This window comes from Meleagris gallopavo, chromosome 3 (assembly GCF_905368555.1).
Source record: "Meleagris gallopavo chromosome 3, MGAL_WU_HG_1.1, whole genome shotgun sequence".
Taxonomy (NCBI): domain Eukaryota; kingdom Metazoa; phylum Chordata; class Aves; order Galliformes; family Phasianidae; genus Meleagris; species Meleagris gallopavo.
Genome location: NC_139406.1, coordinates 57,313,230 through 57,337,277, shown reverse-complemented (window position 1 = coordinate 57,337,277; position 24,048 = coordinate 57,313,230). Strand labels below are relative to the sequence as shown.

Sequence of the window (24,048 nt, the reverse complement as noted above, 5' to 3'; positions counted from 1 at the left end):
TCTTTTCTCTGACCCCAACAACAGTTACTACACTAGCAGCTCAGTTTGAAATACATTTGTGAGCACACACTAACAAGACAAACACGTGTGCCTCCTTGACACCACTTCATGACTTCTGGATAGTCAACTAAATGTCCATGAGGATTACAAACCACAGAAAAGGACCACACTGCTCAACAGTAACACGGTAAGCAAGAAAATAGCCATAAACAGTGGATCCAGGTTCCAGGCTATGTACAGTATATGCATGACTTACATAAATCAATGATTGTGATCCCAGTGATCAAGACCTCAGTGAGTCAAAGCTGGTAAAAATGTATTAGTGAAAGCAGAGGTCACTTCTATTAACAGTCAAGTAAGGGAGATACATCTGCCTACCATAATAAACAGGTTTAAAAATAAATAAATAAATTTGAACAACAGAAGATTCTCAAGCCATAACATGAGGTATAAGGGTAGCAAAACTCAACCGCTCACAAGGACATGGGAAGTTAAATATATATTGGAACAGGCCACAAGAGGGCTTTGTAAGTGGAGATACATTTTTTGTACTTGATGTAGTGGAAAATAGGGATCCCAAGAGCATCACTAAAGTCAGAAAGCTGACAGACAAGCACAGACCTGTGCTCTTCCTCAGTGGAAGAGCAGAAGAAGAAAAAAAAAAACCACAACAAAAAAAACAACTTGCAGTATGGTAAGTACACTTCCAGTACTTCCACACCATTAATCTTCATCACCACTGCTGGCACTTTCTTCTCCTTTCCTATTTACTGTCTCTTTCCTGATGACCACCTTAATGCAAACTGTGATAAAACCTTACGCTGCTCATATCTAACCAAGACATCTATATTGGCCCAGGACTTTAAATGCAAGCCTTCCATTAGGGGACAGGTGTAATTTTTCAAAAATGCTGTGCTGCAAACAGTGCAATAGCTGAAGAACGAGATGTAGCATTCCTTCCTTTGAAGGAAAAACTGTCAGACTTGCTCACTTCTGTAATTAAGAATGTTGCTTCCAATTTTGGTTAGAAAGTACAGCTCTGTGGCTTTCTTTGATCTTCTCTGATGACAATGAAGACCTAGTAGGCTCTCTAAAGCCCTTTTCATTAAATTTGTTTTATTCTTCAAAGAATGTTTTCCACTCTCTCACATCTCCTTACATGAGAAGGTGTTTATGTCAAGCTGCAAGACACAATTAGAAAGCAAGTCAAGGTGCAAATGTCAGAATCCGGGTGTTTCTTTGCAGATGCTAATGCATGCAGGCACTCACTTGAAAACCGCCCAGAAATGGTAAAGCTTGGAGACTTGGAGTCTCCAGCCCACACCCATAATCCTGAGCTTCAGAGCAACTCTCAGATCTCTTTACTGTACACAAGGGCTAAAGACACTCTGAATAATTAATCCGAGAAGAAAACTTGCTTTGTATTGCAATGACTTCGGTTATCATTTCAAAAGGTAACAAGTTTGAAGACAGATTACTAAACTTCAAGACTTTTTACCTAAGTGTAAAATAAATTGAGATTTTAATCTTGGAAATATTGCTAATTTCATGACCAGAAATTGTATGCACATACAGCCAGCAACTATGACTTGCTGTACCAAAACCAGTCTCACAATCTTCTTACAAGAAACCAGAAGCATTTTGTTGGCATGCATGAAATGCTTCTCCCGGAAGAGAGGCTTAATTATTTAATGGAGCAAGCCAAAAGCCCTTGTATGAATAACTCTTCAGGACTTATTCCCTAACAAGAGTGTACTTACACCTCGGGCAGCTTGTAGACCTGGCAGCTGATATTTGTGGGGCAGATAAGACCAGACCCTGCTTCCAAGACTGCTTGTGGCTTTTAGCCAATGCTCTAATGTAAAATTAACAATGAATTTACATAGCCAGGGTCATGTAAAATTAGTGTAAATGCAGACAGATTCATTCCCAATCCTAAAGTCTAGAGACTCAGATCCCTCGTTTTCTCCTCTCCCTGACCATTTGAACCGACACTCCCCTTCCTTCACAGTGTTTCTCCTAAAACATAAGGGAAGCAATGACCCTACTACAACTAACAGGGGAGATAGGGAGTGCTCTTAAGGAGATGGAAAATGCACATCAGGAGACCTCTGCCACATCTCAAGGCCAAAACACTTACTGTCCATTCTTCTCCAATTCTTCCTGGATAGAAACAGCAGGCCTTTTCTTCACCTTGCCCTCCTAGGCCTGGGGGAAGAAACTGCCACTCAGTTTCCTTGCAGTATATATCAATATGGAACAAAGTGACCAGCTGTAGTACTACTGCTGTCAATAACCAGGATGCCGTCAGGTGACATCCAGAGATTCATCCCAACCTGGGGAATCTCAGCCAGATGGTTCCTTTTGTCTCTCTATTTCAGCTGCAAAACCCCAGTGCTTCCATGATAGATTTCTAAGATGTGGGCACCATGACCTTCACTTTCACATTTAACAAACTAAGAAGAGTACAACAAAAACAACTTGCCAGTACATAGTCCTTGTGCCACTGGCATTGTAATTTAGCAGTGATGACTCCACATTGTTTTAGGGCATTGAATTTCTGTCAACATAAGATTAGGAATAATGCAGTTTAATACAGGTCTGAACCTAATTTTCATGAAACAAGTATGTCACATCTTTTCCACTATTATACATCGTGAAGGATTACACTGTTTTCGCTTATTTTTTTTGTTTTGTTTTGTTTTTGTTTTTTTCCCCCTGCATCCTAAAGCAGATGATATCTCAGTGTTGAACTTAAAGGTCCCAAACATGCCAGAGATGGAAAGGGAAGTCAATAATCCCATAATAATAGGAAATACTAGTGATAGGTGGATGGTTGGACTGGATGATCTTGGAGATCTTTTCCAACTTCAGTGATTTTATGTTATTAATAAACAATTTTTATTTTTTTTTTTCATAATCCCTGTAGAAATTTGGTACAAAGCCATCAGAAAGTAAGGCAAGAAGGCAAGCAGTAAAAATTAAGTGAAGTGAGAACCAGAGCTTTCAGTCATTCTCAAACAGGCATCTCTTGCTACAGCAGTCTTCTGCTACATATAAACAAGAAAGTCTCTCCTTGCTCTCCAAACATCCCTTTTAATCAGGGTGTAAGAAAGAAACTGCTTCAAAGCTAATCAGCAAATTAAACAGACATTGATATTTTCAAAGCAAATTTCAGCTGTCTGTAGTCAAAACATAAGCAATATAACCACAGTAAAAGGGCTGCCAGAGAAGGGAAACATTAGGAAATTTCAAAGTTGCATAAGTGTTTAACATTTACTTCACTGTACATGATATTCATACTTTATAACAGAAACTGATGCATGACACATAAAGAAACCCATAATTTCTACACTCAGCTGCATTGCCACATGCAGTCCTCCCCCCCCATATCCCATACACTAGCATAAATATTCATGGTTGGAAGGACCAAAGGGAAGCAAACGTAAATAACTCTCACAGGACTGAGTTTTCACACTCATCAGCCCAGCACATGTTATAGTGCAAAATCTTAACCATTTGTCTTATTTAAAGTATTCAAGTTATTCTCAGTACTTAAAACCACACCATTTATATAATTCGTTTTTAATGAAGCAGATACGGAATTGAAATAGCTCTGAAATATTGATGCTGAGAAAAATTTAGACAGCTCACTTTCTCTTTGGGTACCTAGAATATAGTCATCTCGAGGTAAATTAGTGTAGTACTTCAGCAAATAGTAGCTTCTACTACTCCTTTGTATCTCATCAGTACAATGTGATGAAACAAGCACATTAGATGTATGAATAAAAAATATTTTTAAATCTACTTTGCTATTTAGGGTAAAAAAAAAAAAAACACCTGGATTCAGATACCTCTCTTCTCATTCAGACTGTGTGATTTAAATTAACTTTTACAGATCTGAGCATGCATGAAGAGGAGGCCTTAAGATTATCTTTCACCTTTAGCAATAATGAGATTTTTTTGGCTCTGTATACACACTTCAACTCCTAAAACTAGCAGAAGAGAACAGCTGGAATAAGATCAGAGACACCTTCAAGTCTTCCCAATGATATCATACACTAGAGTATCTCTTGTGAAATAAATAAAATACAAGAGCAGAAAGTATCAAACCCTGCTAAGTGGGGATACACAAGATGAGCTGTGTTTAAAAAAAAAAAAAAAAAGCCTAAGATCTGCTAGTGGTAAAAGAGATGCATGGATGCACTTGAGAAGTTTGTTGTGTCTGAAAAGCCCAGAACAACAAAACAAAAGGAAAATGATAAAAGCATATGTCTAGAAGAAGGGGGCAACTAAATCCATACCTAAGAGGTATCAGGAGACTGAACCACAGAAAACAAAGCATGCCTTCTAGCTGGCAATGCCTCTGCACTCACCTCATCAGGTTGGAAAGTCTGCTGGAAGCAGATCTGCAGAATTTGTGAGGAAAAACAAAATACATTATTTGCACATTCTACTACAGCTCTCAGGAGAACTTACCATAACTACTTTATCAACACAATTATCCATACAAGATCCTTCCCAGATGCAGCACAAGCACCAGCTCATATTTACTAACTGTATTTCTAGCACTGTATATGTATTTTAATTTTTTTTTTTTTCTTTCTCTTCCTTACACAGATAAACAATTTTAATTTGCATAGTCTTTAGGGCAGCCAGATGGAAAACCAGTATTGATTTCTTGTCTGAGCCTCTGCAAGCCAGCACTTCCATCTAGTAAGTTGCTAAAGTGGCTAAGCACTGCTGTCTGTAGCACAAAACATTTCCAAAGCAAAGGAAAAAAGCAGTTTGGAAGTTTCTGATCTCTACTTTACAGACAAAAGCCATGTTATTAAATTAACTGGTTCCCATCTTCTCTGTGAGATTCACTTATGTCACTGTGCGTTTCTTAGGGCTTACAGAGCACAGTTCAAACATGGGACCATCATCTCATGCCTCAGCAATGACCTACTAGAAGAACAAAGGCACTGCTGGAGCTGGTCCGTATCAGGGACACTGCTAACAGGACAGAGGCCTTGGCAGAGGGAAGATACCTCTCTCTAATAGAGATATCATGTCCAACTTAAAAAGTGTTACCTGATAGTGGATGAAGTATTTTGCGTTAGAAGGTACTGTGAAAGAAGCCTGAAGACCTATTCTCTACATCCCTTGACTATCAGCAGAAACAGAAAGAGCCTTTGAAGAGTCTGCAGAGGTTATACTCATGAGAACACTTAGGAATGCTTCCCAGGTTGTTTGAGGTTTTTGTTTTTCTAAACATTAACGAAACTCACTATAGCTTTCAACTGAGAAAATGAAGATAGAAACAAGGATAAGAAACTAGAACAAAGCTAAATATAGGTATAGTTACCTGATGCTTTAGATAACTGGTGAGTCATTCGATTGCTTGCACTGGAATTAAAGCATTTGAAAATTAAAGGGTGCACAATCTATCTATGAATGGAAGACTACATCATATGCACATCCAACCTTCACCTTACAGATGATAATGCTTCCCAAGATTACCCATATTTTATGTTACGAGATGAATTCATTTTGTTCTTTATACAAAGTTCTTTAACACAAGGAGTACCATCAAAACATTAAGCTAAAGAGATGTGAAGCAATCATCATTCAGGAGACTCCATAAACAATTTTTTCTGCTTCCCTCAACAGTGAAATTTAAAACCTGGCCAATGACTAAAATAGGTGAGTAAGAGCACTAACTTGGCAAGAATCATAAGCAATCATTCAACAAAAATGTGATCTAATACTTGTAATTTTAAACTATCTTGCAATCTGTCTTACAAAATAAAGAAAAAACTGTATTTGGATGAGTCAGTATTTTCATTACAGGCTGCCTATCACAGCAGAACCTCAAGTGAATAAGCATTGCAGAAGAACGTGTAATAGAAGTGCTATCAAGGTGTAACTGAAAGAGTCACAAAGTAAGTGTGGCGTATATACATTTATTCAAAACTACCTATTCTTACTAATATAGCATACAAAGAAGAAAGAGACAACTCAAAGATTAGAAAGCTCTGCAGAGGACAAAATCCTACTGGAATACTCCACATGTAACAAAACTTCATCTAGAACTGATGCAAATATATAGAGCTTAGCTATCAGAATAATGAAGTTTCAATGCCAAGCAATTCTGGGTAGAGATAACTTAAATCACACTGATGTGACTGAATAGTTTTTGGCTGAGGTCACATACCTAAGCTTGCTGTCTGCTTAAACAGCTCACCACAGAGCACTTCTTATCACATAGTGTTTGTGTGACACATGAGAAAATACTTTCACTCCTCTGAAAGCTTACAGCACCTAATCTAATTTAGAAATTGTGGCTGCAGCAGGCAACAGCATTAAGAGCCTTTTTATTATTATTATTTTTAAACACTATTAAACAGATCTATGTATACATATGCCTCTTCCATTTCTTCTCTTATAGATCAGAAAATTATTTTCAAGATGTTGGCATATACAAATTAGGGAAGGCTGATTTAGGCGGTAGATTGTGAATTTATTTAGCATAAGCATTTATGCTTACTAAATCCATTAAGAACCCTGTTATTAAGGAGTTTATTAACTGCTGCGATAACAAGCTCTCTTAACTCAAGGATGATGGTGTAAAATAAAGTCAACTTCCAATGAGTTCAATGAAAAAAAATGACTTTCTTTTATTTGTATACCTCAGAATTCATACAAGTCAGAGAGCCCAACACTAGTATCTTGGGAAAATAACCAGAGATTCTTTTCATTCAATGCTCTGCAAGCAACTCAAAAATTTCCACATAAACAAACTGAGATGAAGCAAACTATTTCAACAGTCCTGAGTGGAAATATTTCATTTTATCATGCAACAGGTAATTCTGGATGACTTACCATGATAACCACCATGACATCAACACCCGTATGGAAGGATAAAGCCTATCTCAAAAAGGCTGCTTGGTGGAACATTCCTGCTTTTGGCAAACTGGGCAACCGCCTTAGAAGTTCAGGCTCACATGACACACAAAGGGAGCTTTCTTCCATCGTGAGGAGGTCTTCAGGCTAGAGAGCAAGGCACCACAGCTCTTTGAATGGCTCAACACCCCACGTTGCTACAGGTCAGTACTAACCAGGGCTAAGTGTAAAATCCACAGCAGGAATTTAATGCTTCAGATTAGCAGTCATTTGATTAACATGACCTACTGGACCCATTGTTACTTTATTATTTAATTTTACATCATGTCCTTCGTGCAACTGAATCCTTGTTCACAGTTTTAAGTTGGTCTTCCTTTTAAAAATTTCACAGATTCAGAATTTGATTTTCTTTATGACTCTTTCAGGGAAGTAATAAAATTATATACCTAGTAGTTTAATAGGGTATTTCTGCAATTAGTGTAGCTGACTAGTTCAGCATCTCTGAAAATGTATCCACCAAGGAAACAGCAGGAACTTTTTGTTTGTTCATTTATTAGGGAAAGTTGTAGAAAATCACTGCCTCTCCTGGAACAATAAATTTTGTAACACTAAAGCTGAGGAAGGGGACTAACAATAAAAAAGCAGTTGTAGTTCATCCTGAGTCATTTCCCCATATTGACACTGACTAGCATTTGGGTATCTATCCAACTACTGATTTTATTTTAGTTTTTATGAAGAGTTCAATTCATGAAAACCAATCAAGAAGAGGAAACCCATACACCTCAGAGGACTAGTGAAGGGTGGGACATGACTTTTATTTTCTTTCTACTTTTTATCTCCTTCCCTAACTAGGTCAGGGTTCTAACATGACCAGGTAGAATAGGCTAAGAGCACAAACTGATTCTCCTAGCACCGCCAGACACCTTAAAGTTTGAAGGCCATGTACAACGCAGGCTCGCTCTGCTTTTTGTGACCTTCTACGTCTTTGTATGCTGGCCCACATACAGCCAGAAAGGTCAGCCAATTTTTCTCATTCTTTACCTATCAGGAACACCCAGTCAGGCTCTGATTCCTCAGTTCCTCTCTCACAAGCCCTCTATAGCCTTATTGCCCTTCCTTCTGCAATACTAACTATGCAGCAGAGCCTCAGCACAACTCAGTATATCCTCTTTCAAATGCTCAACTTCTACATTCTGTCCTTCTCTAGTTTTGTCTCCCCATCACTCTCTGCAATGCTTTCTCCTGAGCATGCTCTGGCATCCCTCTTTCCTTCCCATAACACCACTTACTCATGCTGCCCATACCTGTTTCTTCTCTACCAAGGCCTCCCCCTTGCCCTGAGGCACCAACTGACTGACATGCCCCAGACTGCCACTCACTCAAATGCCTTTATTCCAAGGCAGCTTTCAAACATGGCTCAGCAATCTCAAACTCAGAATAAAGATTAAAAAAAGGATACATCAAAAACTAAAACGATGAACTGCAACATATGCTTGCAAAAAGTGTATTGGTCTTGACTCATTCATAGTCTTTCCTTAGCCCTGATTTTTGTGGGTAATGGCAGTATGTTTACCTCTATACCAGTAAAACATTTCATAGGATGCCACATGGGAAATTATCACTTCAGATAGAGATGATGCCAACAGAAGTAGGAGAAAGAGCAACAGAAGTAATTCATAAACACAACCAAAAATATTGCTAGACAGGAGAGGTCGAGAAATTATTTTGAAAAGTCTTACATCAAAAAGATAAGAGGTCTTGCTATAAGTTAGGAGAGTGCACTGATGAGACTTTCTGATGGCACCAAGCTTCAAGAAATCAAGAAGGTGGAGGAGAACTGAAGTGTCACACGAAAAGAATCAGGTGAATTTTTGAGTTATAGAAGCAGAATGGAAGCAATTGCAGCAGCATGAAGTGCAATGTCAGGCACTTACTTTCACAACAGTCATCAAAAACTCTGCTAAAAATGGTATTCACCAGCTGGAAACATGAAAGGAATAAAAAGCATGCACATGTCAGTCTCAGATGACTGTAAAGCTGCAGTAACAATACCATCTGTCATGGAGGTCTTGGGCAAAGGCTATTCCAGGAGAAAAAGAATACAAGCCATCAACTTTTGTTAAGTTGGAGATATGCAACCTTTTTTCCCCCCCCTCCCCTCCCTCCTTCTCAGAAACAGAGTTAGAAGAACAGCAAGACACTTGAACCGGGAACAGCTGAAAATAAAAAACATCAAAATTTTTAAGCCAACTACACCAATATTACCCATGGAGATACTTCAGCAGAGAACCAATATGACAGCTTGCACATTTCAGAGGTGCACACTGAATGAATATTGACAAAGAAAATGTGGTTAATTCACCAGTAGCTCCCCTTTCAACCATTAGAGATACAACCATTCAAAACACAGATTCAAGCAAACAACCATCCATTCTGAGGAACAAGATTCTTTCTGCTCATAGGAAACAAACATCCAGCCAGACTCAATCACACAGGTAACACAACATTACTGGTTATACTGCAGGCAGGCAGGCAAAATGAATGCACACCAATAAAGTGATGCTTCAATATTCTTCTGCATAGGAGTACTCCTATTTTTTTACCATGTAGTACAGCTTCAGCACAGCGCAAGAAAAGCTTGTGCCAGCAGAGGGAGGCAGCAGCTCTCCAGGACACCCGTCCTCACTCCCCAATGCACAGTAGGAAGCCAACGAGTTTGTTTTTATGGAAGTGAACTCACCCCTCAGCCATTGTGTAAATGTAGCTTTAAATCAGGCTGTAATTAGATTTTGCCGTATTTAACAAAACCTCTCCTTTGTTGCTCCTCTTTTCCAACGTTAGACAGGAAATAAATGCATTTGTGAAGGAAAAAAGGGAAAGAGTTTATGGGTCTTCCCTGAGTACATTCTGGCACACACAAAAAACTAAGCAGAAAACATACAACAGTAAACTTAACAGGACACTCAGTCTTCACATTACACACAGGCACAAAGACCTCTCACAGTGGTCCACTCTTAAATGTTAAGCTTCCTTTTATCATTGTTCTCCTTCATCACATTAACCTCCTGAAAAAATACTAGCAGTCCAACACTTGGAGTCCAGCTTTTCTTCATGAATTTAATTTACTTGGCAGAAAACATTAGTGCTAAAACTCAGGCACAATAAGACTGCCACGTATTCATTTTAGGATGGAACTTTTCTTCCCTTCTTATTTTAACTATTTTGGTCACAGTACTCTTGTTCTTAACCAGTTTTATTTCCACCAGTCTTTCTAGAGACTGATAGCTCTAAAATTGAACTACTTTAAATCAAATCCACATTACTGAAACACACATTGCACAAGCTGATTTTATTCCATTGGTTGGAGTTCTTTATAGTCTCAATTGTGTATTTCCACCGCAGTTTAAGTAACTGCATAGCAAATGAAGCAGAGTTTGCTCTGAATAATGAATGGCTTTGACAGTCACCTCCAAAGCTCGCAAAGGAATTTATGGTGGTGGTGGCAGCAGTGGATACAATAGGGAACTGGAGCAAGGAAGCCAAGAGGACGTGCCCAAGGCCATGAAGTGAGTTCGTTGCTGATCTAAGAACAAAAAGTTTCTTCTCTTAATCTAGACTTCAATTCCCAGGAATGCTCCTTTCCAATTGAGTCAAAACCTTCTGATAACTATATGGACTTACCAAGGTTTCAGATTCCTTAGAAGAGAAGGAAAGAGACCAAATATTAGTCACTTGCACACAATCACTGCTTAGGATTTATTTACAGAAGTTAATCAATTTTAGGGGAGCTAGAAAAGCATGTTTCTAATACCCTAATTCTCTACAAATCTTCTATTATGCTGCACATTTTAAGAAAGCTAAGGCTGGTTTAGAGAACTAAATTAACTTCATTCTGAAGTCAGAAATTCTCCTCTTGCATAATATTTTGAAAAACATTGTGGGTAGGGCACTGCAATAGTTTTCCTGTCTAAACAAAATGAGGTTTGTAGAAAGCACTTAAAACGATTAAGGGTATGGAGATAACATGACAAGAGTCTAAAAATAGAAGGGACAAGGCAAAAAGCTGTATTCAATTATTAAACGTATATATTTGCATTTAAATCTGCATGAATGTGTTTTAAAGCAACCTACAAACTAACTGTGGAAATCTTTGCAACAGGAAGTTGACAAAACCAAGATTTTGGCACGATTCAAAAAAGTAGATTTTCATACAGCAGTTACATGACTGAATGAAAAAGATTACAGAACAGACTAAATTGACTGAAGTTTAATCTCAAAATGGAAAAGATCAAGGTAAATACTAGAAGTAGATTATCTTTCCACACCTGAAGGAAAACTCTTACATTTGTTTCTGAAATACTTGACAATAGCTCTTCCAGGAGGCAAGATTATAAAGTTTGATTCAGTCTCCATCCAAACTTACATTTCAAACAGTCTACTCAATGCACAGTAATTCTTCCGAAGCTACAAATGAGCTGAGCAAAATACCACAAGGACTTAGTATACTAATCCTTGCTTTATTTCTACTTATGTAAAACATTTCAAAATGAAACATGCCTCATCAGTGAAACTAAGTTTGCCACTACCAAAAGACTAGGTGGACACATTTTCACCTTCTCTGACCCATAAAAACTGAAGAGGCTTTCTTTCCCCTGGAAGTCTGGAAATTGGCACAACAGGACAATAATTCACAACTGCATGAAACATTATTAATACGAATGTCTACCAAGCCAACAGTTCAGAAAAAAACCTGGGGAGAAATCCAATAAGGCACCTAGCCAGTAGTACGGGGCCATAATAAGGAAAGGCAAGTTTCCATACTAACTCCTAAAGTGGAAGCATACAATAGGATTAGCCTTATCTTATTTAAGTTTCTTAAGAAGTCTGCATCCTCCAGACAGTGTTCTGTTTCCAGTAGGACTCAGACTCCACTCTTTAGATGAAGCAGCAATAGCTACGCTTGGCAGAGTTAGAAGCATGAGAACATCAACAGGCAGAATGGTTGAATCAGGTTTTACTTGCAGAAAAATAAGATTTCAGGCTAGATAAAAATAAGACAACATATTCAAAGCAGCTTAAAGACTACCATTTTTAGGTCATGCCTTGTACTTTTGCCTGCTTTTCAATTCATATGTAGGAAGGTAAGATTATAAAGTGGTTTCCATGTGGCATTTCAATTCAGATTATTCTCTATGTAATAATTAAATGTCTTTCTTCCCAACACTTACATACTACTTTGCTAGTCTGAGAATTTTTTTTGTATTTATCCATTTCTGAGAAGGTTTTTTAATCCCTCCAAAGTAGGAAAGTCCTAAATAGAGCTAATCTCATGCTCCATGAACTTTAGTGCAAATGCTGCAAGCATTTCTGTTCTTCTTAACAACTTCATTTTAGTGTTTATATGGGAATACAGCCCTACTACCATAATCAAGCAAAGAAAATATGCTGCAGTAAATGAAACTTTGAATAAAGTGTAGCTTTCAAAGCATTATGGTATATTTCAGACCAGACTGCCAGTTACAGACCTTTCATGTCAACAAGAATTTTAGAACAGTCAGGCCAGAACCCACCGGCACTAAGTTTTGTCCATAGCGCGACAACCTGTTTGCTGAAGCCAACTGCATTTCAGTTCCAGATAGAAACCATCTGAGCAGAAATGGCTGAATATAGGGAAAATCTGCCCCCCCCCTAAACAAAAAGACAGGATGGCTTGTTGGAATTATACCTCATTCTTCTAAAGATTCATGTATTGCTCCTTATAGCTCTGTCTTTTAGAGAATAGCAGTAGGCAGCACCTCTGATGATCCAGTATTCTTTGACACGAGACAAAACACGCAAAAAGATGTCAAAGAACTTTACGACTGTACAAACACCAAAGACTCAACTTTGCCACCGAGATCAAATGAAGCTCATATTGAAACATTTTGTTTATCTAATGGAAGCATTTCAGAAAACAACTTAGGCTGTTCAGATTTTTTTGGTAATACTTGATATCCAAGAATCTATTTATTATATCTACATAAGCAGATACTAGATGTAAACTGTCCTTATGTTTATTCAAAACATAATAATCACACTGTCTCAGCACACTCATCCACACTACTACCAAAAAAGCACTGCCATAGCAAAAGATACATTTAACACCTTAAAAATTCAGTATTTATATTAGAATTACTTTTTCCCCCCAAAAATAGGTAATTTTTTAAAATATTATTTCAAATTGTATTCAAATTCAGGACTGTGGATCTGATACATTCATCTAGATAAGTAAAATCATTAGAAATTACTTGGATCCATGTACTTCTATATCAGATTTCAAATGGTAGCCTTTTCAAAGGAAAAAAAAAAAAAAAATCAATCAGCAACATTACAGCCCATCTTAATTGCATTCATCATCATCTTCTCCTTCATCTTAATAAAAAAGAAAAATCCAAACAACTCCAACCTAAGAATCTCATACAACTCACATCATCTTCCTCTTCGCTAGCACATACCCAGCAAGAAATGCCTCAAGCCTACCTGTCATCTTTGGCTGCTCTAAGGAAGATCTACACAACAACCAGTTCTTAGTTGTCTGCAACATCTTCTCATGCCATCTACTCATGATGAAATTGTTGGGCATATGGGAGAGAAAAATGGTTAGAGATGAAAGAAATCTGCATCAAAGTTACTACAGAAATGTGATCAGAAATAAGGAAAAAAAAAAAAAAAAAGGTTAGAAAACAGTTATCTAGTTCTGATTTTCCTTCTGGCAATCAACATGATCAAACGAACCACCACCAAGCAACTTCCATAGATAATACAGACACCACTTGGAGAAAGAAGCATCAGAAACCGTTTTGTAAGAGCTATTTTAGAAGAGAATTCTTGCCAGAAATAAAATACTTAAGGAGGACTGAAACTCCATTATGGAGGAAAATAAGAGGCTGTTGATGTTTCTTTCCTTTTTACAGTAGAGTTTCAACAGCCAAAGCAGACTTACTGGGGGCAGAGAGGAACGAGAAAGTAAATAAAAGCATAAAGGTTGGTTACTATGAAACTTCGCACTGATTGTTTCATTTCTTAAGGAAAAAAATAATTATATTGTAAGAACTTTTTTAGACTGAGTAAAAGCAACACTCTCATTTTGTCTGTTCTAGCAGTAATAAATAAATACAAACAAACAAAAAAAAACATTCAATGATCGAAGCTTCTTCTGTGGAAAGTAGAAAATTATGCTAGCCCTTAACACTCAGTCTGAATGGAGGACTGTTTTTTGTTTTGTTTTTGAGGAAAAAGATCCCACTAAAAGTCATGTGTAGCATGTACACAGAGCTGTACTTTAATTCAGGAAATGCAACAAAACCCTCTAAACAATTAAAAAAAATCATAAGCAGATTTCTATTTTGAAACTCCAATCTAGTATTAATGGCAGTAAAGTAGAGAAAAAGCTATGAATAAAACCCAACACCATAATAACTCAGATATAGCAATGCCTGGATAAATCAAAATCATCAGCTTTGGTTTGTGGTGCAGAAGTTTATGGTTGAACACAGCTGGATCACAGTCAGCTTGCCAGCTCCCAGTACAGCACCTCCAAGCTGTATTGATTTCTTCAGAAGAAAAGGCCCCATAAATCTGCTTGAACAGCATTGCGTCATCCCTCTGGTTGGCTTCAAGAAGCAAATTAAATGTTTTCTATTAGTATGGTAAAGAAGCTATACAATTTTGTTTTTATTTCGAATACAGGCTCAAGTTACGGAACACTTGAGCTAACTCTGTGGCCAGGACTACATGTTTCGCATTTGTAAAGCCAGCAATTCATGTTTATGGGAAACCAGATGTGTATACTCCACAGTTCCCAGGACCATGGATTATTTTGAAATATGTTGTTGTTGATTAAAAGGGAGAACCCGTTTCCCAGTAACATATGGAATACACTGAAGGAAAAACAACATGCTCCTACAGGAGAGGCAGAGAACAAAGGGGTGGGAGCAAAGAACGAAGGAAAAAACCAGCAATGCTGTAGTATAACAAACAGCAACAGTTCTGAGAAGCAATAAGCAGAATATTACTTGAGGCAACAAGAACTCCTTGATCAATTATTCATATCATTGACACCAATTGTTACAGCTGCATCAATGAAAAAAATCTAGGGCAAATAGAAAACCTTCAGACCTAGAAAGTGCCCTTTTCACTAGAACATGTGGCTGCTTCCTATCATATGTTTCTGGTTAGCAAGGCAGCCCTCCAACAAAGGGAAAAAAGAGGCAGAAAGATGCAGAACAAACTGATTTACTAGAATTTACAGCATTCAAGGCTGCATAGTGCGTGGATTGAAATGCACCACCAAAAGCTTAGGGCACCTTGCACTTCCGTACATGAATCACCACCACCACCCCATTTAAGGGCATCAGTGCACACTAAAGATTATGCAAAAAGCTCCTATGAAGTCCTTATGCCCTCACTGTGTACAACTGTACTTCTTATATAACACGTAAAAGAAATACTGCATTTTTTTTCCCATGGTTATCACAGCTTGCATTGTTTCATGCAGTCCCAAGGTAAATGTAACAAAAGGAAACGTTGAAGAGATAAGTATTTCAGGATTTTTGCCCTCCCATTCGAAATTACTGTACAGTTGTCAGTTTTTCTGCTCTGCCAAGGTTTCAATACAATATCCTCAGTTTTTCAAGATGGCCTTGCTGGCAGACAGAAGAAATGAAGTGAATTTAATGACATGAGAAGCAGAGAGAAAGGGAATGGCATACAGAGGGGGCCCTGTGGGCCTCCCCTTGCTTGGTGGTCTTACTTCCAAGCACATAGAACAGATATTATGGGGTAAAATGCTGACTATACAAATGGTAAAATAGAAATCAGTTTGAGTTTTCCTCCACTAATTTTAAGATTATGAACTTTGGTCTAGTTCAGAGCCCTGCCTTCAGAGAAAAATCAATGAGGGATTAACAAGAAAAGTCTGCTATTCTTCTTGGATGAATTAAGGAAAATTTATTTACAGAACCTTCAATCTTTAAGACCTTGAAAAAGTTATTTTAAAATTGCAGAAGTTGGAAGACCTTTAGAGGGACCTAAGTTTAATCTTAAACTGTGGAAAATACTGTTTCCATTGCTACTATTTTTTTTTCCCCCAAATCAACCTTCTACACAAAGTTCAGTTAATCTTGTCAGTATAAAGGACAGAGGGCACACATCATCACCGCATTCAAAAATCTTGTCTTTCTTATAAAATCATAGTATATTCAAAATCCCAAAATAGCACTGACAAATTTAACAAAGTTCTTGGGGTCTTTTTTGTCCTCATTCACCAGTGTTTGTCCCTTACGTGCACGAGTGAGTTCTGGATGATCAAATGAAGAGAACTTTAATGCTGATAAACAGAAATTCAGCATACACAAACCTCACTCTCCTCTTGTTGCTGCAGACATCCAAAAGTGCTTCCATGACTTGGGGCCACTCCAAGTTCCAAATGCAGAAATTAAAAGGAAACTTATTTCTAGAAAACACAGCACACTGTTGAACTCTCAGTTTGCTACCTTGTCAACAAAGAACTACAGACACATCTTTCTACCAATATTATGAGGAATTACTTCTGGCTCTAACCTACAATGCACTATGTTGTTGTTTCCGCAATCGAATGAAAATGCTCAGAGAATCATTGGGCAGGGGGAAGAGAATGGAAATTCTTATCTTGCAAATCATATTAGCCACTTCAGTTTGCTAGAAAAATAATCTCTTTACCTTGATGTAAAACTGATGAGCTCCTGATATATCTGCTTGACTTGTTTGAAGGTCTTCACCTGTAGCAAAGGTCTCCAAATGGAGGCTGGTCTCTTCCCGCCGGAACTCCCAGAGGCTCCTTGCAGCACTGCCTGGAGACATAGCAATAGGGAAGGCATTTAGCTTCGTGATCATGTGTTATGCCATGTGTCATCAAAGTCAGTTTGCAGGGCCTGAAAAGAGGTGACTAGTGATACTGGATGAGCATTCAGTCAGCCGGAGTTGTCCTGTATCATTTATGAGTCCCAAGAGCAGAGTCTCGAAGCTCTGCAATTTAACAGGCAACCTACAGTTATAAATCCTGGATCTCTCAAGCCATCATTTTTCTCCACTGAAACTACTCAGCGACATGCTTCAGGAATGCTTCACACAGGCCCAAGCAGAGAGACATCTTCAAGGCAGTCACTGAGCACAGTGTCGGAGCAGACAAAGAATCCAGCCCAGCTCCCATCTTACTTCCTTGACCAGGGTCTCCTCCCAGCTGACAGAACAGCCCTTATTAAACACATGCTCTACTGCATTCTATTTCACTCAGAAAAAAATTAAAATGACAAAGTCCTCCAACTCCACCATTAGAAGGTAAGGGTAGCAAAAAGACTGGCTTCTTCAAATGAATATCTACTAAAAGCTGTTTCTTACGTGCAAAATAGCCATACACAATTTACAAAGATATGTTCTTAATCTCTGTTTAAGTTCATGTTTTTTTTTTTTTCCCCTCACCGTGTTACTTGAGGTGAGCTCAGCTCTAACCATAATGTAGTAAAAGAGAAATCCTAAAGCATCTGAGTTTTCTGGGGTTTGGTTTTACTTCACAGATACGTGCTCAGAGGGACTCCTGCTGGCACACAAGACCTTCTTTTAATCAAGCATTTCAGAGCAACTTCAAATGATATTAATTTTCCATTCATTGTTACTAACTCAAGAAACAGGCTACAGACACTGTGAAACACAGAATTCCCTCCTTAAAAATCTCAAAACTATTGAAGCACAAGTTGAAGGAAACTGTTGCCTAACACAGTCAATACACAGAAGAAGCAACAATACTTGCCAGGTATCAAAGGTTTCCAAAGGCCAACTTTCAGAGAAATCTGCCGAGTCTGCGTTTCAATGTTCTTAAACCTAAGACGAGAAGTTCATTTCCTTGCAGATACATCTGTGGTGGGCAAGTGCATAGGACCAACAACAGCTTGCTTTGAGTATTTGCTGCCATTGAAACAGTGATACAACGGAACCAAGCAGAAACAGAGGGGGTTCAGAGACAGATGGGCACCTTCCTGTAAGTGCTTACAAATACGTACATGCAGCGAATCTGTTCCAGTCACATTCCTGACCAACACCTCAAGCAAGCTCTTATACACATTTTTGTCTCGAGTAACAATTATTAGACTTATCAATTGGTCTTGGCAGGACATAAGACACCTCCAAAATCCCTAGAAATCACTGCTTAAAATACAACAGTGACAAAATCCTAAAGGAAAAAATTCTGCCTTGTTTTGAAAACATTCAGCTTCACAGATGAATTCCCCCATTTCTGCTCTGCTGAAATCAGAATTCCTTGCCTTCTACTCCTCTGGCAAGAATAAGTCACTGTGTTACAAGTCTGCAAGAAACATGGGTTTTAGCTCCCAACTGTGCATCTAGTGCTAGCAAGGCTACAGCCTCCTAGAGGAAATACATATCTGAGCTTAATACATTCATTTTTAAAGAAGAAAGCATGGTATGAGTGCACACATGCATAAACAAATACATATGAAGCATCCATGCAGTTATCAGTCAACAGCTTCTGAGATACTCAGAATTTCACTTAGAAATATTTTTATGAATATTTATGTGTTTTATATATATAGACTACATCTCAAGTTTCAGCCTTCAGCCAACAAGCTGGAGCCTTTTATGACACATGCTGTTTCCTGTTTCACTGTCCAATATAAACAAGTCTTTGGACTTCCTTTTGAAAAAGGAGTTTTTGTCCTAATTTGTTATGTTCCCCTCTTCTTTCATTCTCTTGCTAAGTGTGTGAAATCAAAGTTTCAGTACTTACAAAAATACACGTCTCAAGGAAGGGAAGCCAAACCTAACTCAGAAGGATTCATGAATGAATAGACTTCTTATTTTAACAATCCCAAAGGCACCTACTTAAACCTTCAAACCTCACTTGAGTCTACCCTCAATACCCTCTATAATCCAAAGTAAAGTCTTTAAAAACGTAGGCTTTCTTGACAAAGAAATAAGCTGATCTGGGAACTCAGCAGCAGGTGATTAAACATTTGATAACTTGATGCTTTGATTAGGCGTTACCTTAATCGCTGTCACTGGAGAGAAACTGAAGTCAGGAAACAAAACTAGATGGCTGTAAGAATCTCGCTGCTCAGATGAATAGGATTCACTTTATACACAGAAAGAGATATGAGTGCTTTCTGCACCCAAACAGAACACAGATCCTTGAGAGAATAACGTTATTTAACAATGTAGACAAGGTGAAGGAAACCTCAGCCATACATATAGCTAGAAAGAAGGAAATATTTGCCAGTGGGCATTATGCCAAAAAGATTTAGTCTGTTTAAAATATACCCTAAATTTTCACAGGCAGGAGAGCTGAGTCACTATATCTCTAGAGGTTTAGGGAAAAAAAGCTCAGTTCAGACATAATTTAGGAGTTGTAGTCAATTTAGAGAACATAATTTTCAGAAGCATTAGTTAGCGGACTTTGGTTAGGAAATGGTCATATCCATTAATTCTGGCAGTTTCTACAAATGTGTGTGTTTTTTTTTGTTTGTTTGTTTGTTTTTTGTTTTGTTTTGTTTTAAATGAAAACAATAAAACAAAATTAATTCACTCACCAATTTGGCATTGAACTACTGAGAAGATGATGGAATCAAACTAAGGAAAACCCAAAACAATCAGAAGTCATATTTCCCACAAGTGATGTTAACATGCTCTTATTTCACATAGTACTATAGCATTACTTTAGACTAACTATGCTGAACACACACAGAACTGTCCTGAACATAGAAGCTTTTGCTTCTGAGCTGAGGACCTTGACTTTTATGTTTTCTGACTTTATACAGAGCTGGAAACAATTTACCTCATTGACGCCCACAAACACTGAGCTTCATCCCAAAGGAGGACACCTGCAAGAATTTAAGAGCCTTATTCTCCATATGAAGTCTGATGAAAATATTCCTAATGCTCTGGAACAAGAGTTGCATCAACTGGAAGGCAGCAACTTCTTCATAAGCCTGAAGAGCTTCACTATCAATACGCTGGTAGCTGCAAGCACATCATCACATGGCTCCAGATGAGTGCAGCTATACAGCCACAGCATACTGTCAGGGAAAGTTACAGTAAACTTACAGAAGCAGAAACTACGTTAATATCCCAACTGTTAATTGCAATGTCAGAAAGCTTAAGTGAGAAGCAGATTACCAACTCCAGCACACTAATTTTTTGTTTGATGGCCTGCATTTATATGTATATTTTTATCATACATAAGCACAGAAGAGGCAAAAAACAGAGTTTAGTTTAAACCATGTTAATTTCCAACCCACATTCTCAGATATTCTCTTTCCTAGTCTCCAAGAAGGTTTCATTTAGGACTTGAAGTTACAGATTAAGCATTCTGTGTCCATGGAAATGCATCAGGTGCAGACAAGCTGTCATTTTATGACATGCACCATTTATCAAGAAAGGAATCAGAACAGAGTCCTTAATACAATCATACGACTGTTTACAAAATTACAGCTTCTGACCTTCCAGACTTCCTCTCCTTACTTCTTTTAAAGTTAACTTCTTATAAAATAAAAGGATAAAGTACACATTTATTCTAAGAACCTTTTAATGAAAGTCTAGCATTTTCCTGGAATGAATCACAGTAATGAAAATCTAATAGAAGAGAAAAGCATATAGAAAATTTGCTGACCGATGTGTTACCCATCTCCATCAGGGTAGGGGTTTTTCCCCACCTGGAATTAAAAAACTAATGAAAATAAGTACAGACATTATAAAAGAAGTAATTAGGGTTCTTAATTACCAGTGGGCAGCCAAGTAAAACAGAACCCCCAAATGTGTAAAAAGAGATGTGGTATCCTTTTGTGGAAGAAATTGCTTTGGATGGCACTGGAAGAAGATGGCAGAGAACATTACTCAGGAGGAGGATACAACACTGAAGCCAAGCATCCATGCAAAGGACTGGGCTGCAGGGCTCTTTTCAATTTGAATATTCACCTCTAGTCAAGAGGCTCACAAGCAGAAAGCATGTGTATTTGTGATTGCACCTGGGTTTGGTGATGGTAGGTGAGCTGGAAGCATAAAGGAAGAGTGTGAAGTAGTAAAGAAATCTAAGTGTACTTTTAGTGCACTTTTAATATGTATATTGACACTTCAAGTATAATGACATTTCAAGTGACAAGAGAAGATAGACTTAAGTAGTGGACTTGTATACCAAATACCAGGAAATTCATTCATAACAATTGATTTCTTACTTCTTCCTTGTGAAAGGAAACAAAAACATTGTACTGCCTTATTACTATAAATGTTACTGAGAATCATATGTAAAAACCAGGAGTTGAAATTAAAGCAAAAGAAGACTCTTTATAGAGTTTCTACCAATTTCTCCGTAGTTTTAGTTCTAGTCTCCTAAAAAGGGTAAGACAGATGCAACAATGTAATTAAGAGTGACTCATTCTGAGATCCTGACATGCATGCTGATGAGATTCCTGATTTGAGGGGTCTTGAAAATGGCTTGAGACTTGGACACAGCCGCCACAATTTCCATTTTCAAAAAACAGCGTACCCTCTGACTCTATTGAGGGCTCTGGGAACACACATCTTCTTAAAGAGTTAGGTCCAGAATACAGAAGTTTCTGGATTACAGTCTGTCTATAACACCTGAAATAAACCAAATTCTGAACTGTTTTAAATTTTATGCAAGGAGAATGGGAAAGGTGAGCTATATTTCACTGATTTTGCTGGATGCTTAGCAGTGCACGGCGTACATTCCTTTGTGAAGCATTTTTTTCCTCCTTTTCTTTTTTAGGCTTGAAATTTATCTTAATTCATTTTTGATAGTCCCTATGAAAGCAAAACCACTGTACAGCTCATGAGATGCAAGCAAAGTAATTGGTTTGACTTTAGGACAAACAGAGGCAGCCAAATGCCATCACCATCTTTGCCTGTTACTTGGGAGAAATCTTAAGACAAGACATTCCCAAAAATATACATGAGAGCAATTACATGAAGCTGAAGAGGGAATCAGGTACATTACACTACTCTGTCTGCATTCTCACAAGAAACTTTTCAAGAATTTGTAGCACTTAACAAGTAAAGCTGGAACTCTAAGCAAAAAAGATGCATACAACTAAAAGCACGATCTAAGCTTGAGAAAGATCTTTAGACTTTACACCACAACACTTCTCTCAAGCTTTCAGTAGTGTTACCGCTATGATGTTAAAAGCAAATACTCTGGAATGCATGGACACTTTCAGAAGTCTTTGCTATAACAAAGTCCATTAAATGTCACCTAGAGCTTTTAACAGATTTGGACTCATGACGATGCTTGTTGCAAACCCAACCATATTTGGGGTAGCGGGATTTTTAAGGAAATCCAGAACAAATCTTCCCCACTTTGCTATACCCACATAAGATAGGCCATGCAGGCGACATGAGTCCTATGCTTTCTATCATACCATACCACTGTATTCTATCATACTGAGCCACTGTACAAAATGTGTTTTTTTGTGTATAACAAAAGAACAACAACTCGCATTCAAAGCAGCAGAAGCAACATGTAACACTATTAACATTCAGATCAATACAGCTCTCAGGCTTTCTGGCTGGTGTTGGACACAGATATAAAACTTCCCCAACAACTCTGCTAGGGAAGGAAGGCAGGAAGCTTCCAGAGTAGTTCTCCAACATACTAAAATGACTGAAGATGGTACAGCACCTTGGTCACAACTATGGGAAGGCAGTAAGCATGCAAGTGCAATAAAGGCACTTAAGAGTGAGCTATGCACATGTTTTGAACCAGTTTCAATCCTTTACTTGCTTAATGTCTAACACAATAATTGAATTTACTCTAGTTTGAGCTCATATCACAAGTAATTACTAATGAGGCATACGCAAACACTGTGGACAAAAAAACAAAACCTATGTATTTCAGAATAAATAAGAAAACTGGTGAGGGAGTTGGTCATCAATTCGTTTTTTCATTAAGCATGACTGAAATTTAGATAGATGTTATAGCCAATAAAGGCAAATTTTATTCTGGCCTGGCAGACTTTACAGTTCATACATGTAACACTCACGCTTCCAGTTAAAGAATTTTCATCAGCAACCTATTAAAACCCAGAAGATTCACGAATATAGTTTGATACATACGTCCTTGAGGACAGCCACTTACTTAACATGCATTACACCAAAACGACCTATCTCCATTGCAGTACATCACAACCAGTAAAGCCCAGATAGGCTTTAAGCCTGGTTAATCAACTATAGTTTTTCTTGGTTGGATGGTTTACAGTTGGAGAAGGAGAGGATATAAATGTGATGAATTCTGGTTTGGACACCATGCAAGCTAACTGACAAAATGTTAGAAAACTAGAAGACATGAATCAGTTATACTGACCATGATAGAAAATACTAACCTTACAGCTAGGCTTAAAAAAAAAAAAGAAAATCCACACTCCACCTTGTCAGGAACAAGGACATGCAAAGTTTTGACTTTGGATCAGGCCACAGGGCCAAGCAATCCCTGTACCATGCCCAGCAACCCATTTTCTTGGGACATCTTACCAAAAGCCTTTCTCACTGGGCCTCAGGAACAGAGATCAGCCCCAGGCTGTGGGCCCCATCCTTAGGAAAATCCAGTAGATGTCCACGCAGGCAGGACTTAAATACAAGCTATCAGCTCTGCAGTTAAATTTCTTCAGAGGCACTGCATAGCAATCTTTTCATGATGCACTGTTTTCAAAAGCAGAATAGGAAACAACTTGATATATGGATACAATTCTAGCTTAGAAATGAGCCATTAGAGTCACCGCTGTTTCTATAAGTAAAAAATATGTAGGATCGCATGATTGCTTTCTTTAAAATTAGCAATCAAAATCTGGTTGCTGGTTAAAAGGTATTTTAATTAAAATACAAGTTGTTGCTACCCAAAAAATCAGTGCAATAGTACAGTACTTCCACACATGAGAGGAAATAGATCCAAGCAACTGCTCTGCTCTAAGCAACGGGAAGTTGGCAAATACGTGCCAGGGGCAAGCAGCCAAACCAACCACTCATGCTCAGAGCAGTATAAATCAACATTCTCAATCAGGCTTTACACTTCCTTTCTAAGGTCTTAAGCCCTAACTGCTTCTTTTATAACAATTTATCAGCCTT

At 38.0% G+C, this 24,048-nt stretch overlaps 1 protein-coding gene across 3 annotated transcripts in view; it reads right to left on the bottom strand.

Moving 5' to 3' along the window:
* The window catches only part of FAM110B (family with sequence similarity 110 member B), a 102,813-nt gene that overhangs the window by 58,800 nt on the left and 19,965 nt on the right, over positions 1-24,048 (bottom strand). For all 3 annotated transcript variants that reach the window (XM_085221152.1, XM_085221150.1, XM_085221151.1), the window contains exon 2: positions 16,627-16,757. The gene's annotated coding sequence lies outside the window, so the exon portion shown is untranslated. The remainder of the gene's footprint in view (positions 1-16,626; positions 16,758-24,048) is intronic.